Genomic DNA, 17,358 nt, shown 5'->3' with positions numbered 1-17,358 from the left:
GGGTGCTGGGTCTGTTGTCCCCTACCAATATAAAAAAAGAAAAATATCAACAATCAAGTTGGAGTTAAAGGTTATATTATGCTTATTTGAAAAGCACATTTGAAAAAAATTAATAGTCGGGGCCAGAGAAATAGTGTAGCAGGTAGGGTCTTGCCTTGCATGTTGACTGATCTGGGTTCAATCAGTCCCCAGAGCCCAACCACCAGAAATGATTGCTGAACACTGAGCCAGGAGTTAGCCCTGAGCACTGCATGGTATGATTCCAAACCACAACAACAACAACTAATAATAATAATAATAAATAATAATAATTATTATTATTATCAAGCAGGAAAGGGGATTCTATCTCAAAGCAGTCTTGTGGAAGCAGTAATTTAATGAATCACCAGGGGATGGTAAGTTATTCTTTGTGAAACTTTGTGAGAGAATTTGGTCAAATAGTTCCTATATTCAGGTTATATGGTAACATTTGCAGGAGACCTGGTGCTTAATTTCCTACTAGTGGGTACTTTATCTGTAATTGAACCTAGTTTAGTATTAAGCTTACAGTCAGAAGAGCTATTTTTGGCAGACAGAGTAGAGACCAAAGAACAAGGAAAAGTTATAAGAAGTACCTATACAGGAGACAAGGGTGCACTATACTTGCTCACTTACACTTTAAGAAATTTATCTACATAATGAAAATATTTTAGAATTATTATATTTTGCACATTGCTTGAATCCTAGTTCTTGCATTTTCAATATTGTTGTTTAAGAGGTTTTCTTTCCAGGGCTGGAGAGATAGCACAGCGGGTAGGGCGTTTGCCTTGCATGCGGCCGATCCGGGTTCAAATCCCAGCATCCCATATGGTCCCCTGAGCACGGCCAGGGGTAATTCCTGAGTGCAGAGCCAGGAGTAACCCCTGTGCATTGCCAGGTGTGACCCCCCCAAAAAAAAAAAAAAAGAGGTTTTCTTTCCAGTGAATCCAAATCACAGAGACCATGATACAATTTTTTAAAAATAGATCTACTTCATTACTCATGACATTTTCTCTTGCCTTCAATATCAATATCAATATCACTATCCCTCAACACTGGAACTGTTAGGAAATTTTTAAGTCTATAAGGATATTCCAATTATCTTCAAACCTCACACACATTATATCCAGTTTTAGAGAAAATCTTAATCTCCAAATTATAATATCTCAGCAGCATAGACTCTACTTGAGTAGAAAATCAGACTTGATTTTGGAATGGGAATTTTTAGGTGTTGTCAGTGATTTGAAATCTTAAAGGTAACAGTTAGGGGTAATAGTCACCTAAAAAGTTTGGAGAGAGCAAGGAGACCTTAAAATTAAAAGCTGACAAAGGCAAGTCAAATGTCTAGGTCGCCAAAACGAATAATGTATTAATCACAGAAGAAGAAATTTAATTCAAACCTGTAGTGATGATAGGAATACAAATATTTTGACTAGGTAAGAGAGCCATAGCTATAAAATGTACTGTAAATCAAGAGCAACACAAAATCCAAACTTTAGACTCAGACCCTCAATGCTAAGGTTCTAGTGAAAGAACTAATTAAAGTCTCCAAGAGCAATGTCTTATTTATTGAGTGTCTGCATAGTAATCAGAACTTCCCTGGGCATTTGGTAAGCACCTGATGACTGATGATGTGTCTTTGCATTTTGTAGAATCTTAAACTAGCTAATATATTTTTAATTTTATCTTTTTCATTATGTTTATCTTTTAATAGGATATTTGTATTTTTATCTTAAACTTAAAAATAGTGTCATCATTTTATTACTTCTACAAAGTAGACCATTTTTCATTCAATATATTTAGCAAATAGATTGGATAATAATTTCAGCATATTTTTCATCCAGAAAAGCCTATGAACTGACTGTAATAGAACAATATCCTATAGGCATCACAGTGAAATGAGTTTTTACATGCAAAGATCATTGATCCTAAAACCAATTTTAGAAAAAAAAGTTTCAGAAATAGATGCAACTTTTTAAACTGTGTTACTAAAAAATTATTAGGTAGTAGAAGGAATCAGTGACACAAATTCATTTATGTTTTCATAAGGACAACACCTGGAGGTCCTATTGATCTTAGAACACCATACAAACCAGACATGTGTTCTGCCAACTTGGCCTATCTCTGTGGCTTTACCATAATATTAAATAACACTGTTTTAATCTTCCAGTGTCTTAAACATTTAGATACTTGATTTATTACTGAAAGTATGTCTTTCTATAGAAAATAACAACATAGTGAACTGAAAAATAGAACTTTACCTTTCTATCAGGAACAATAGAAATAAAATAGTGGAGCAATCTTGTTATATTATGGTGGAATCATAGCTACAAAATCTATTATGATGTTCATATCAGGCACTTAAATTTCAGAACAAGACAACACCTGTGTAAGAAACTTTTTTTTTTTTTTTTTTTACAGAATCTCAATTTTATTCTTAGATCCAGTCAAAGCGTTGTTTAGAGGGATTCCAAATATTTGGAACTGTTAAGGATCTGTGGTCACCAAATAGCACTTCAACATACTATAGTTGTATTTATATCTCATGAAATTAGTCGCCATACTTTGACAGAATGTTAACATGACGTATTACAGAATCACTACAAAATACCAAGGAAGAAATGCCCCACCATGTCGCTTCATCTCACTATCATAATAAAGGTCAATTATGGACAACACCTGGTCTTATTCATGTAGGTACAAGATGTGGGTGTAGCCAAAAAAAAAACTAGGAAAACATTTCATTCTTGCAATGAATTTTAAGTTGCTTAATTTTTCTGTTGTGTAAATTTTGTGTACTTAAAGCCTTGTACAGTAGTAGAAATTAATCCATTGAGGTTTACATAAGCAAACATTTCCATTGATTCAGAACTCCCTAAATCATCCAGACACAACTTAGTATTTTAAGCTATATTGATATTAAAACAAGCACAAATAAAAACAAAAAGTCTTCCCTCCTTCACATAAACTTAGATCCATAAAGCATCTTATCAATTCTGAGTGAACCAGGAGGGTCTCTTCTAATCTCGTTCGATGATCCCCTTGCCCTGATCTTGTGCAGTTGGTGCCTCTCCCGCGTGTAGCACCACAGTCTCTGAGGCGGGCACCTTGAAAGGACCCCCCTCTTGCTTTCCGATCTGTTTCCTGATATCTGCAGTCTCCTTGCGCACCTTCTCATAGCAAAAGCCACAGAGGACGTGTTTCTGTTTCAGGTGACCACATTCCGGACAAATGTCTATACTGTTCTTAATCTTAATAAGCTTCTGAGGGTTTCTTCTTCTACACCGGTTCACTTCAATGCTGCGCCTATTTTTGGGAGCTGCCATCCAAAAGATACTATCCAAAAGGCTGGAAATCTCATTTCCATTGATATCATTTGCTGGTTCTGTAAATATAGCTGGATTTTGGACTGCTAATACTGGTCCGCAAGGCGGGCTGGCCGGGCCAGGCTGACGCGCGGGCAGCAGGCGCCGCCAACAGCTTCGCAGCAGCGCCCACGCGGCTAGCCACGTCGGGCCCGCAGCACCAGCAGGGCCGGCGCCATCCACCAGTGTAAGAAACTGTGCCCCTTCTCTTTTCCTTAAGCTTCTCAGAACTCTCCTCATTAAGGAAACTAAATCAGGTTGGTCTGAGGCTTGCAGCTCGCAAAATGTGGTAACTCCTTTCTGGAAAAATATGCTGGTCCCTCATTCTTTTACTTTTATTGGACCAAGGCAGAGCCTTATGGATGCATTTGTACTGACAAAAAAAGTCCAGACCTCTGGCCAGGTATTTCTGTCCAGTGGAGACTGTACTGTAGCCTTCTTCAACTGACAGCTACTTTTGTTCTCATATACATACTGAAAAATATACCCCTGGTGACATTTCTCTGTTTTCCTATCTATAGCTGTGTGTCCATCGTGTTTCTTAATAGTATGTTCCACATTAAATCATTCTCCTTCATAAATTAGCAAGAGATTCTTGAAAAACTACTAAATATGTATAAATTGTATATACAGCATTTATATACAACACCCTGGGTATAACTAGCATAAGCCTAGGCCCCTGTATCTTCTCTTTGAAACTTTCCCTATAGTCTATCCTGGTTGGAAATGCTTTCCAATTTAGGCAAGTTGTCTTCTTACCCTTATCTACTTCCTTTCTATTTATTTATTTATTTTTGGGGTACAGGGGAGGGGACAAACTTGGCTGTGCTGAAGGGTTACTCCTGGTTCTGTGCTCAGAGATGTTACCTGACGTAACTTGGGGGATGATACATGTGCTGGGTCTTTTTTTCCTTTTTTTTTTTTCATTATGGATCACACCCAGTGATGTACTGGGGTTACTCCTGGCTCTGAACTCAGGAATAACTCCCAGGGATGCTCAGGGACCATGTGGGATGCTGGGAATCGAACCAGTGTCGGCCATGTGCAAGGCTAATGCCCTACACGCTGTGCTATCGTTCCAGTCCCTGTGCTTGGTCTTTAACTTGACTTTAACTTGACTTTGCCATATTCAAGGCAAGAGCTTTATGTATTGTCTCTGGTACAAACCAAACCCGTCTTTTGTATCCTATTGCTTCAGTGCCTTGGGATGATATAAGAATGGACTGTGGAGAGCCTCCACAGGACTGTGCTTCGTATACAACACCTGTTCTTGTTAATTTCACCGTGCTTCGAAAATAACTCCTAATAAGAAAACAGGATGTCCTGTCATGCCCACAAGGTGTAACTAGCCTATCAGCTGCAGACACTTGGGCGGAAACAAGCAACCAGAGATATATAAGGAGAGAAGCTGCCTAGCTAGTGGGTTTCCCCCTGGTTCCTCCATTGTTCCTCCTTTGTCCCTCCTCTTTTCCGTTTGCATGAGAAGGTCTCTGAATAAATCGCTGCAAGAAGAATCTCCGGGTTGCGTGTTATTTTACAATGGACAGTTTGTCTTCTGTCATATTAAGAATGTGCCAGGGGAAAAAGTAGCTGAGATGGAGAGAGGAGCACTAAATAAATTTAGTTGGAGGGATCGCTCGGGATAGCAGATGCATGTTGAAAGTAGACTGTGGACCACATATGATGGCTGCTTGTTAACTGTATTGCAAATCATAACACCCAAAATGACAGCAAGAGTAAGAAGGATTGTGCCTGCCACAGAGGCAGGAGGTGAGAAGGAGTGGTTGGAGGGATACTGGGAACATTGTGGGTGGAGAATGGGCACTGGTGGAGGGATGGGTACATTGTTTGACTGAAATGCAATCATGAAAGACTGTAAGTCTATAAATGTATCTCACAATGATTCATTAAAATAAATAACAACAACAAAAATGCTTTGAAATCATGGTTGACCATCTAAGAGCTATAGTACTGACAAAACTACAGGAAATAACCAAAAATAATGGTGTGTTTACAAGTTACATTAAAATACAGAAGGTACTTTCATTACAGTTTCGCATCTGAAGCTCATAAAAATCAGAGGCATTAAATTATAGTTTTGCAGTAGTACAGAAACTGAAATCCCAAAATTGATTTACTTGATTTGTGTCAAGGCATACTGAATTGCAGAGCCTAGACTAAACAAACACCCATTTCCAATTTCCAAGCAATTTTGTCCTCTTCTGATAGTATTTAACCAAAGGACAGAACATTGCAGATACAATGAAGTGAAGCCTTATGCCATAAAAGTACATACCAACAATTTTCTGTATTTTCAAACAGCTTCTCTAAGCATGCTTGGACTTTTATATTCACACTTCTATAATTCAGTTTGCTATAAACATACATAGCATGTGCCAATCAGCATATAGAAAGGTACACAAACTGTGTTTTGTATGTGATAAGTATGTAGATTTTTTAGTTTTTGAAAAAAATCTATTAAAATATTCTCATATGTACATAATATATATCATTTTTTAATCAAACTTTAGAGATTATGATTGAAAGTAAATGGTACTTATAAACATTTATTAAGCATAGTGAAGGATTTGGAATTTTATATCATATTAAAACAGAAAGTCCTGATTTTTTTTATTGCTTCATTAAATAATACCTGCATATATTCAAAATGACATTTTCTTGTGAGACACACACAAACATAAAAGTAAAATTATTATACAATACAAAATTATTATGCAATACAAAAAGGAATTTGACTTGTTCTTGATAGTAACACATCACTATCTATACATCATGTTTAGATCAAGAACTAACTGCCAAAAAAATTAATATTAGAACATCCCCAATGTTGAGCTATAAACACAAATTCAAAAGATAATGTTAAGTTCCTAACTTGAAATATGAGATGAAACATCTTGAATACATGCCATAACTGTTGTATTGGACATAGTTGTTTTATACCTCTAAAGATGATTTAAAATGCATTCACAGCTTTCTGAGATACTATCTATCATATATAAAAATTTAATCCAAAATGCCTTACCAAAAACATCTCTCATGAAAAATGTGAAACCAATGTGAAAATTCAAGATCTTAAGAAGATTTTACTCAGTAATGAGATAGTTTGATACCATCGATTGAAAAACAATTTTGACAATCGAAGAAACTGCCTCAGAACGTGAAGGCTGATGTTTCCTTCTAAAGTGGGCAAATTATTTTGTTAATTATAGCACTGGTGAAATTTGACATTAAAATATTATATAATGTTTAATGGAAACAAAAATTACCTTGTCTGTGTTTTGGTTTTTGACATAGATGTGGGGCTAGGTTGAGATTTTAATGCTAATGATAAAATGTAGCATTTTATTTTGAAAATGATTTCAGCAGAAAGTAAAACATTGTGACTTTAAAAAGGGAAAGATGATCTTTGAATTAATTCTGACCTTGTTTAAGAGAAGGTAAACTTATGGACTAATAATAACAAGCTGTGAACAAAGGAAGAGAGTAAACAAAATGGAAAGATAAGACCACATTGTTATTCAGCCTTTTTAATCAATTGGAAGAGAGTGAATCTTTTTGTGAGCTCCATAGTTGGATGTGTACTGGGAAGGAATTGTAAAACCCTGATTACAACTCTTGGGGCCTTTCATTACTCATTTGATAAATAAAGGTAGCACATTATAAGGTTGTCTTTGCCTGTTTAAGGTAGAGAGACCGTAAAGAAAAGAAATGGGAATCGAACTGGACTTGCTTAAGAAGCTCATTTTGTTCATTTTTTACCCAGTGATAAATCGCTTCTGAGACGCATGTGTTAAATTCACTTCAAAATTGTTCAGAACTAAAGTTAAAGTGTGATTATTACTGTTGATATTAGGCAAGGACCAGTAGCTACAAATGTCTGACTGGTTCCAAACAGACATTCGGGGTCACTACCAAGAAGATTCTCTTAGTTCCTACTTACCATCCTCAGGAAACTTACGGTGTTCGGAATCTTACCCCAATTTTCCTTATTTTGGGTGGCAATATGTTCAAAATGAAAAATCAATATAAGATGTTAGAATTAGGAAAATTTGGTGGAGGGTAAAGAAATAATTATTTTTCTCAAATTTTTAATAAAATCTTTTGTAAGTAAAACCTATTTATGAAAATGTGGTGGCAAATACTTCTGAAGACTGGTTTCTAAAGTCTACATAGAATTGAAATTAAATGAATGAAAACAAACAAACCAATTTAAAAGATATCAAAAGATCTGAACAAATATCTCACCAAAGAAGAAACACAGATGACAAATAAGCATATGAAAAGGTGCTCATAATAATTTCTCACCAGGGAATTGAAAATTAAAACAACAATGAGATGCCACTATACACTTATTATAATGGCTAAAGTCCAAAAACTGACAATACAAATGCTAACAAGGATGCAGAAAAACAAGAACTAAAATATTTTTCATTATTGGTGAGAATTCAAAGAAGTACAGTACTTTGATTTTTACTCAAATGAGTTCTGTCCACACAATCTTATGCCCACACAAAACTGTATACAAATGTTTGCAGCAGCTTTATTTACAATTGTCAACATTTGAAAGGATTCAAGAGGTGAATAGACTAACTGTGATAGTTATGCAATGAAATATTCTTCAGCAATAAAAGAAAGAAGCTGGGGGGGGGCGGTGGAATGATAGATAGCACAGCACAACTGTCTGGCTTTGCCTTGCACGCAGCCCACCCGGGTTTGATTCCCAGCATCCCATATGGTCCCCGAGCACAGCCAGGAGTAATTCCTGAGTGCAGAGCCAGGAATAATCCCTGAGCATTGCTGGGTGTGACCCAGAAAGAAAAAAAAGAAAGAAGCTCTCAATTTACACATGCATGATATATGGAAGGGTTTTAAATCCATATTAATAAATGAGCCGTTTTTTTTGTTTTTGAAAAGTCTGCATGCTGCATGAGACCAACTATATGAAATTCTGTGGAAATAAGAACCATGGAGATAGTAATCTGATCAGTAGTTGTCCGGAGTTTGTGGCGTGTGCAAGAGAAAGTTAAAAACATTAGAATATTTGGGTCAAAGTAACTACTCTGTAAGTAGTAGATACATACCACTATACAGTTTTCCAGGTTCTTAGACTAAAACACAAAGTACAAATCTTTGTGCAAACTCTGGACTCTGTTTAATAATAATATATCAATTATGGCTCACCTGTTACAACAAATGAATCACAGTTATACAAGATATCCATAAATAAGAGTTAGAAACTCTGTAGGGAAGATAAAGCAAATGAAAACTTTCTGTACTTGCTGTTTAACTTTTCTTTAACCTTAAAATTTTTCTAAAAGTCTAGCTTATTTAGAAAGAATGTTATCACTAAAGTCTGTAATTTTCCACTGTCAGTTTCAAATACAGTTGACTTCAGTTGTTGAACCCAGCATTCATCTGGAAGTTATCAAGTCTTAAGTGGAAACTTTGGCTTAGGATATGAATTTTTGAAGAAAATAGTGTGTCATGGAGAAATATTTGTTTATATGTTTCCTTGTTTACTGCAGTACCAGGGACCAAACCCAAGATCTTAGACACACTGAGTTTACTTCTACCAGTAAACTTTATCCCAGCTCTATGGAGAAATGCTTTTGTAACTAACCATGCCAAGGAATTTCTTCCTCTTTTATACAGTAGCCCTCAAAATTAGCAATTCCAGAAAATGTCATTGTATCCATAGCATTTGTAACATACTAAACCTTTCCCTCCCGCACTCCCAAGTGAGGGGTAGAAACTTGGGCCACACCAGTAGTATCACTTGTCATCCCGTTGCTCATGGATCTGCTCGAGTGGGCGCTAGTAATGTCTCCATTCATCTCTGTCGAGTGTTAGTATAGTCCAATGGCGACTGATCACTCCAGGAACACAAAGAACCTCAAACTGTTCGTTCAGGGTCTTGACAAAGAAGTATGACCAACTCATAGGTGGGCGGCCATGCGTTCTTTTGACGACACATGGATTCCAGTTGGTAACAACTTTAGTCCAGTGGTTGTTTCCAAATCACATTACATGTCTGGCCCATCTGATTTTTGACATCTTGGCAAACGAGACAGCATCCCTGATTCTCGATCCTTGACGAAGGTTGGAACTCTGAATTCCTTCTCTCACTTGAGAGAATCTTTCAATTCCTCGTTGGGAGATCAACATACCAGTAGTACTTAAGACTTATTCCTCACTGTCCTCAGGATTCACTCCTAGTGGTGCTTGGGGGATCATATGCAGTGCTATGGGCCAAACCAGGTTAGGCACTTGCAAAACAAGTGTCTTAACACTCTTTACTATCTCTTTTCCACAGCATATCATGGCAGCTTTTAAAACTTGTAATTTCTTACCTAGAACTAAATATTACATTACTGGTATTTTAATTTTTGACCATGTTGAGGAACCATTTGTACTTCAGTCTAGTGATAATCTTCAGAGTAATTAGACAAGTCATGTTAATTTCCTCCAATATCTTCCTTCTATGAGCATACCTAATGAAAAATGCCATGTATCAATATGATTCTGTATAGTAAACTATGTGATACTTTATAAGTATTATTTAAAACATTTCATGTTAATTGTAATATGTAAAGAAAAATGAAATTGTAATGATAAACGTTTAGTTCTACTATACTCAAAAGCTAATCAATGAGAGACATGGTGATGAGTTGAGGAAGAACTTTTTTTGACAATCCAGTACAGTCTCATGTCCTCAAAGTAGCCATCTTCCCTTCACAGACACAAAAAGGCATTCACATGGGGAAATAGCAGGGGAGAAAGGGTGTGTTGGAGGCCATTGACCAACAAGATGAACAACTAAGTTCCCTGGGACTAGTTCCTGAGACATATTTCACCTAATCTATTGCCTAACCGGATTAAGGTTTAGACTTTTAGGTTAAGAGTAAGCTGAGTGTAAACTGTGTCCTTGTCTAATATTGATCTTTAACCTCCTTTCAAAGCATTCAACTGACAAATGTAAAGAAACATTTATAGATATATCTCTGAAGTTAAAATGTGTTCTCCTTGAGGTTTCAAGCGCTTGATTAGTGCTATAGAACACTGAATCTTAAGATCTTTCAGTTGAAGCTTCCTGGGAAAAGCAGGTGTTGGAAAGCAAGAGTCCAGCATGAATTAAAGTTAAGACATAAAGTCATGAAAAAAGCAGTAATCATCGTATTAGCAGTTATACGCATTCTTAATTTTTCACATCCTAAGACTTCACGTATCATTTTGAACTCTCTTACCAGGTAGTAGTCAACTTATTTTGCATCGAAAGGCATAGGAAAGAAGTTGGGTTTCAGCACATATGAAAGGTTAAGTTATTCCCTCAAGGTCTAACATCGTACATGATGGCCTAAGATGCAGGACTCAAGAGCATATATAACTTTATTATATTTTTATTTATATATTTGAGCTATATACCCACAGACCAAACTGGTGTATTGTCAGATAGCAAGAAGTGACCATTCAGAGAGTACATGGAAAGAATAGGTATAGCAGTGAACTTATATAGGCATATTTTAGTATTTTATTTTTATCTGAAACACTGTGATATACAATACTGTATTGATAAGGTTTCATGCGTACACCATTCTGACACTGCACTCTCCACCAAAGAGTCTGCTTCCTTCCACCGTAGTCTCTGGGTCCCTTCCCATTCCAGTTCCTCACATCTGCCCTTTGTAACTTCAGTTCTGCCAACTAGTTCTCTGAACTTATATTTTTAAAGGAATGCATTCCCATCTGAGAGTAAAGATAAGAATTGTTTCGATGGAGAACAAGTTAAAAATGAGCATTAAAGAAGATGGCATCTATAAGTTATTACTATTATGATATCTTCATTACATTTATTTAGCCTGGTAGTATGTGTATTATGCATATATTTTCCCTTTATTTAGAAGGATGAATAAAAATATCTACAGAGATTATTGGACTGGAGCGATAGAACAGTGGGTAGCGCGTTTGTCTTGCATGCGGCCAACCCAGGTTTGATTCTTCCGTCCCTCTCAGAGAGCCCAGCAAGCTACTGAGAGTATCCTGCCCGCACAACAGAGCCTGGCAAGCTACCCATGGCATATTCGACATGCCATAAACAGTAACAACAAGTCTCACAACAGAGACGTTACTGGTGCCCGCTCAAGCAAATCAATGAGCAAAGGGATGACAGTGCTACAGTGCTACAGGGATTATTAAAATATTTTCTAAGTTACCTCTCTTCCTTTTAGACTCCTACACTACTACTCAAAAATACTTCTCTCTATTCAAACTTTTTCAGTCTTATTTCCATGAATGGCATCATTTCTTTCTTTTTTTAAATTTTATTGAATCACCGTGAGATAGTTACAAGCTTTCATGTTTGAATTACAATCACACAATGATCAAACACCCAACCCTCCACAAATGCACATCCCCCACCACCAATATCCTGGGTATACCCTCCCCTTTCCCACCCTCCCCCTGCCTCCATGGCAGAGTATTTTCCCCATACTCTCTCTCTCTACTTTTGGGCATTATGGCTTGCAACACAGACACTGAGAGGTCAACATGTTTGGTCCATTATCTACTTTTGGCATGCATCTCCCATCCCAACTGGTTCCTCCAGCCATCATTTTCTTAGTGATTCCTTCTCTGTTCCATCTGCCCTCTCCCCTCCACTCATGAAGCAGGCTTCCAGATATGCAACAATCCTCCTAGTCCTTGTATCTACTGTTCTTGGGTGTCAGCCTCATGTGATATTATTCTATACTCCACAAATGAGTGCAGTCCTTCTATGCTTGTCCCTCTCTTTGACTTTCACATAGCATGTTACTTTCCAAAATGACATCATTTCTTACTGTTCTTTTGAATAATCCAGAAACTGCACCCATGCTCAAAAATCTCACACAGTAGGAATAACAGCAAGTTAATATTTCTTAAGCACATAGAATTTTTAGCACAGCAGTTGGGCATTCACCTTTCACGCGGCCGACCCGAGTTCGATTCCTCCGCCATACTTGGAGAGCCCGGCAAGCTACTGAGAGTATCGAGCCCACATAGCAGGGCCTGGCAAGCTACCTGTGCGTATTGGATATGCCAAAAACAGTAACAATAAGTCTCTCAATGAGAGACATTACTGATGCCCACTCAAAAAAATCGATGAGCAACAGGGTGACAGTGACAGTGACATAGAATTTTCTCAAACTTCCAAGAATTTCTTCTTGAAAGAAAGCAAATCTGTCAGTGCAAAATATTTCTTTGGCAAAAGTTACTTTCATGAGATTACTCCTCAGTTATAACAAAAGATGAAATCATCCAATTTGCTGCTATGTGAATAGAACTGGAGGAATTCGTGCTGAGGGAAGTCAGTCAGAAAGAGAGAGAGACATATAGAGCAATCTCTAGTATGTGGCATACAAAGAAACATAGTAAGGGAAAAATAAATGCCCAATGGCAACAAACTCTGAAAGTCAGTCTCTATCACTATATCACTGTCATCAGGTTGTTTATCTATTTACTCGAGTGGGTGCCAGTAGCGTCTCCATTCATTCCTAAAGCATGCTAGTGTAGCCTGATGGCATATCTGGCATATCGGGGTCTCTTTTAGGATCAGGGGAATGAGGACTGTCGTTGTTACTGTTTTTGGCATATTGAGTATGCCGTGTGTTGCTTGCCAGGCTCTGCCATGTGGGCAGGATACCATTCCTCTCAGAGAGCTTGCCGGGCTCTCTGAGAGGAATGGAGGCTTTTGGTGTGGCCTCCAAAAACTGAAAGTCATTCTATAGAATTATATTTACCGAAGGGGTGCGGGGAGGGTGATGTTATGAGACCTTGGTGGAGGGACTGGGGAACTCAGTGGTGAGTGTTATGTAGGAAAACTGCAGGACTAAAAGTTGAGTATTAGTAATATTGCATATCACTCTGCCTACATAAACACTGAAAAAATAGAGGGAAAAAGGCTATGAAGAGGTAACCATTTGTGGCAGACTGGTAAAAGTCTTCTTTAAGTGTATTTCTTAGGAGATCCAATTCCTTAATATTTTCTCTGAAGAATACGCAGCTTAACACTGCCCACCTTTATTTATTGTGCCTTTTACTGGCAATTTCCTTAACTGGACTTCCCTTTCTGCTTCCCAAGACCCTCACTGCTTTAGCTAAGTTTACTTACGTGACTTCTGAAACCCTGAGTGTCATTTCCTGAGTTTTTCTAAGCACCACACAAGAGGTGAATATACTATTCATAAACTTGCTTTACTTTACTATTTCTTTTTGAGAGGGGCAGACCCAGCTATGTTGAAGGTTACTCCTGGCTCTGCACACAGGTATTACTCCTGGTGGGGTACAAGGGGATCAGAGGTGGGTACTATCTTTCAAATATCCAGGGTCAGCTGCATGAAAGATGAACACTTTGGCAACTCTATTGTCTCTCTAACTTATATTACTACACACATTATTTTTTTCTGTTATCAATCTATCTGTTGCTATTTGTTCAGACTAAATAATTCAGAGGCATATGGGATGAATTCTTTGTGTCCCAACCCTCTTGTATAATGCTTCCTGTTTTCTTGATTTAATATTTGAGGTAAATGAAACAAAATGGTCAGATCTCTTGCTGAATTCACTATGATTTGTAAGTAAAAATGGGGTTCAAATGTAGATAGCTTAGCTCAACAATTCACGCGCTTCACCAATAAATTAAACTTAGCACTGTATTTTTTTTAAAACCTCATATTCTACTTGTCTGCAAAAGCTTGCTCCATTATGCCTGCCAGTGCTGAATCAGTTAAACCTGTGTTATCAAGTCTCCTAACTATGAATGTAGGAGAAAAATCTTGGGAGAGAACCTGCATTAGTTTTATCGATCTGCTTTTGCAGAATTGAAAACAAAAAGCCATCTTGAAGCACATCAATAGAATTATGGTTTCCCCTGTGAGAATTTACAGCATTGGCGTTCTGATTTGTTCTCTTCTAAAGAAGGAGCACAGAAAAAAATTATTAGGTGCTAAAATAGCCTAGCCCTGATGAATTACTGACAGATCCCCATATCTTTCTAGTGTTTTGTTTTCCTCAACTCATGCTACCATTACTCATGCTGCACTTTAACACACTTTTAATAAGAGACATATTCAGAGTTTTTTTTTAAGATTGAGGCCCAAGGACATCAAAGCAAAATGCAAATGATATGCCATTAACTGAGTTTTTGAAAGTGGTGTGCATTTTAGAATATAGTTTTCTTTTTGTTTTCTCTTAAATCTAACTCTGTTTATGAGAACATTGGATGCAGATGTTGTATGTTATAGTTATGCAATGATGGTATTGAGTACATAATGGTAAAATGTTATCATTTCAAGGAAGATTTTCTGAAATGTAAAATCACTCATTTGTTATGCACATCATGGATGTCACATATTTCTTATGTATGTATTGATCATAAAATGTATGTGTGTATATATCTATATGTACATATGTATGTATGTGTATATATATATATATATATATGTACACAGAAAGATACTCAGCCACATACACATAGAGGAGAGATTTCTGTGCCTAATTTGACACTTGCCTTGAATTAAAATTCTTTATGCAAACCTGATTTTATCACTGTTTACTGAAAATAAGTCTTAGGAAAAGTGATAATTTAAATTCCCACACCCTGAAGCCATACAGATCATCTCTAAAATGTAGCTGTCTTAAAAATACTTGAAGAAATATCCCCTACATTAAAATCAAAAAAGAAAATGAAAATATTATGTGCTGAGAGTTATCTGTCATGATTTTATCTACCCAGATTACCTTACAGTTTGTTACTTAGCTCTCTGAAGGAAGTTTAAAGGCCTGTTTGCAGAGTTTTGGTGACTCTTAAGTAACTAAGCTTCATGAGTCTTCTCCTCCCATACTTCTTTTTTGTTGTTGTTGTTAAATCACCATGAGATACAGTTACAAAACTTTCATGCTTGGGTTTCAGTCACACCCACCCCTCCACCAGTGCACATTCTCCACCACCAATGTACCCAGTATACGACCACCCCTTTTCCAACCTGTCTCTAGGGCAGACAATTTCCCCTATACTCTCTCAACTTCTGACATTATGGTTTGCAATATAGATACTGAAAGGCTATCACGTTTGGTCCTTTATTTCCTTTTAGCACACATCTTACATCCCAAATGGTTCCTTCAACCATCATTGACTTAGTGATCCCCCTCTCTATTCCAGGTGCCTTCTCCCCCAGCTCATGAGATAGGCTTCCTACTATGGGGCAATATTCCTGGTCCCTGTGTCTATTGTCTTTGGGTGTCAGTCTCATATTATGTTATTTTATATTCCACAAATGAGTGCAGTCATTCTATGTCTTTTACATAGCTTGTTAGTTTTTACTACTCTCCTGGGGCATGATTTACCTAATTAGATTCTGGTAGCAATTATTTCTATTGGGAACTAAAAAATCAAGCTAAGAGACAATGCAACCAATGACTGAAAACCACAATGAAACAAAAACATCATTGTTAACATTCAGTAGGGCCAGATCTACAAAGAGAAGTTGAAGAAGCATCATTGCTACCCCAGAAATTATTAGAAGACATGACAGTTGGGAAATTTTATAAGGCAGGATTGATTTTGTACCATACTCAGTAGCACTTAGGGGTTACACCTAACTTGGTGTTTGGTGGGCACCTCCATTTGTGCTTGGGTGAACAGGTGGTGTTAGGAATTGAACCTGGGTCTCTACATGCAGAGGAAGCATACTAATTCTTTGGTCTTTCTCCCCAGCACCAACATGGAATAAAAACAAAAAAGTTTGCTATTCTCTTTGAAATACTTTTAATCCCCAATGTCAAATCAATCCCTTCACTTTAAATATTAATGGAATTGGCAGTTGTTGCTTGTTCAACTACTACTGTACTAGGGAAAAATGCTGTATTGACTACAGAGTATATTTTTGAGAAGAGGCAGTGATACAGTTCCTTCTGACTTGACCTTTTTGGGAAAGAGGTGATCTGATGCCATTGGGCAAGAGTAAAACAGTTTCTACTTTGTGCTTTTAAAATGGGTTATAAATGACATGAGGTTGGCTTTATTAAATTACCTTTCTTTTTTAACAAACACCATCTGTTTGGGCTTGGCAAGTCTCCCACAGGAGAAAGAATAAAGGATGCCATCCTGAAATAGAAAAGAGAGTATAATTTTTTCCTCCATAATTGACCCTAGTAATTTTCTGAGGTTAGGTCAGGTTGGTTCAGAAATACAGCTCATAAATTTGCATAATCTATTTAGTTACTTAGTGCTAAAGTTTCAATTTTAAAAATTATTTGAAGTAATTAATGTCCATTAGTGTTTATTTTTCCCACAAGACATGAGGGATTCTTTGACTTGGAATATTCTGTAGTCCTATTTCATAGATTAAGAAATAGAGGCTGACATTCAGCCTTTAAAAAAATGGTAAAGGAAGGCAGAGAGAATAGGAGTTAAGACACATGCCTGGCATGTGGTCCACCCCACTTCAATCCCAAAAACACATGATTGAAGTGTGTCATGGGCAGCCTCCTCCTCCAGCACCAATGGGGTGACTTAGTAACCTCCACACAGCAGGGCCTAAGTACCACTTTCTCTGGCCCTATATTGAGCCATTTGTCTGACCCAGAACTACTGAGAAGGATCCCCAGATCTTCCCTCAAAACATACACAGACACATAATAATGTGATATGGCAAGGAAATGACATATGTGAGTCTCAAATTCTAATTTTCTGACAACCAAACTCATATTATTTTGATTATACTCCAGTTACCCCAGTGTCTATACGAATAAAGAAAACATTTGTTAAAAGCAACCGAAAAACCAAAAAAAAAAAAAAAGCATAGAGAAAATGAAGATACAGAGGTATTGGTTCTGTCATGGAAATAAAATAACCCTAATGAATCTGTGAAGGCCTGTGAAGTGCCATGCAGATTTTTGCCCATCAATGTTTCAGTCCTCT

The 17,358-nt window shown here is 37.1% G+C and overlaps 1 pseudogene; it reads right to left on the bottom strand.

The window, feature by feature from the left end:
• Nucleotides 1-3,008: 3,008 nt before the first annotated feature.
• Nucleotides 3,009-3,623, bottom strand: LOC101558452 (39S ribosomal protein L32, mitochondrial-like; annotated as a pseudogene).
• Between the last annotated feature and the right edge of the window lie 13,735 nt (nucleotides 3,624-17,358).

The sequence above is a fragment of the Sorex araneus genome, chromosome 3 (genome assembly GCF_027595985.1).
Source record: "Sorex araneus isolate mSorAra2 chromosome 3, mSorAra2.pri, whole genome shotgun sequence".
Taxonomy (NCBI): Eukaryota; Metazoa; Chordata; class Mammalia; order Eulipotyphla; family Soricidae; genus Sorex; species Sorex araneus.
This window is presented reverse-complemented; position numbering and strand designations above follow the sequence as displayed.